The sequence below is a fragment of the Egretta garzetta genome, unplaced genomic scaffold (assembly GCF_000687185.1).
Source record: "Egretta garzetta isolate BGI_Z169 unplaced genomic scaffold, ASM68718v1 scaffold71, whole genome shotgun sequence".
Lineage (NCBI taxonomy): Eukaryota > Metazoa > Chordata > Aves > Pelecaniformes > Ardeidae > Egretta > Egretta garzetta.
In genome coordinates this window covers 747,402-748,936 of record NW_009258618.1, presented here as the reverse complement: position 1 = coordinate 748,936, position 1,535 = coordinate 747,402, and positions in this window count along the sequence as shown.

The following is a 1,535-nucleotide window of genomic DNA, read 5'->3' as shown; positions in this document are numbered from 1 at the left end:
GCCCGGGGACGCCAACGGTGGCTCTGCCGGACGCGGTTTGGGGCATATCCAGCACGTGGCAGTGCATGGCCGGGTGCAGCCAGGTTTGAGTGGGCTCGTTGAGACGAGGGCGAATGGCTTCCAGCTGGATTTGGGTCATTCCTGAGCGGCTCCTTTGGCTGGCACTGCCCAGGGTGCATGGAGGGGAGGAGGGGAGCGGTGGGGCCATGGAGCCCAGTGCCAGTGCCCAGCACCGGTGTATGATGCCCCATGCCGGTGGGCACCGCGCTCTGCCCTCTCTCCCCAGTGATCGTGGAGTGCTGTGCGTGGCTCTGCCCCGGTCTTGGCAGCGGGACGAGCGCCACACTGGGCACTGCCATCCCCTGTGCCCACCCAGGGACCACGACGGGGGAGCAGTGCAGGACAGGTACCGCTGGGGCTGGGGCCATCCCACTCATGGCCTGGCAGCTGTGGCACCGTGTGCCGGCCACGTGTGTCAGTGCTGTGCTGGGGCCTGGGGTGCCGAGCCGGCGGCTGTGGGGTGCTGGCTGTGGGTCAGCCCTGCTCAGTGTCCCCCCACTTCTGCCTCTGCTTGTAGATCTGGAGCAAGGAGCTGGTACGGGGCGGGCGCTGATGCCGGAGGCCACAGGGCAGCTGCAGGCAGAGGCCAAGCTGCTGCCCTTCCCTGTGACCCCTGCTGGGACTGAGGAGCCCCCCAGCCCCCAGGGGAGCCCCGGTGGCCCCCAGGCAGGCGGGGAGGAGACGGGGCCCGTGGTGCAGCATGGAGCAGCCACCCAGCACCCCGGGCCCCCGCTGTCTGCAGGCACCACTGAGCAGGCAGCTGCAGGCAGCGAGCAGCCATCCTCTGCCAGCCTGGGGGTGACCAGTATGGGCACCTCAGCCCCTGTGGAGCCAGAGAGAGCTCCTACTGCCAGACACCCCCCCCGGACTGACCCTGTAGGAAATGCGATGGCAGAAGGTGCCACGACCCTGCAGGGGACCTCCTTGCGTTCACCATCCTCCACGACTGTGCCTGGCTCTGCTGGGAGGCAGTGGGGGTCCGCCAGCACCCTGCTGGGATGGAGCCTCATGGGGACAGCACCCGTGCAGAGCCAGAGGGGCTCACAGGGCTCCTCGTCCCCAGAGCTGCGGGCTGGGGAGGGCCCAGGTGCCACCATCCCACTGGGTGACAGCAGCCCAGGGACTCACCCAAGCATTGTGCTGGCCACGGACAGCCCTGTGCCGGGGACGATTGGGACGTCACCGTTTGCAGGAGGGCTGCAGAGGCTGCTGACCCCCACGGGGACACAGAGGGGGACACGCCAGGGGATGCCAGGGCCAGGGCTGGTAGGAGGATGGGGCTCTGGCTCCCGTCCATGGTATGGGATGGATGTTGCCTGGCAGGGTCCCCACTCTGCCCCTCGCCCCTCTCTGCTGTCCCTGGGGGCTCGTGACCATGGGGGCCCTGTGGCCAGCACAGCCCAGCCAGCCATGGGGATGGGCCCAACCTCGCAGCCTGCCACAGGCAAGGGGTCAGATCTGCCCATCCCCACAAC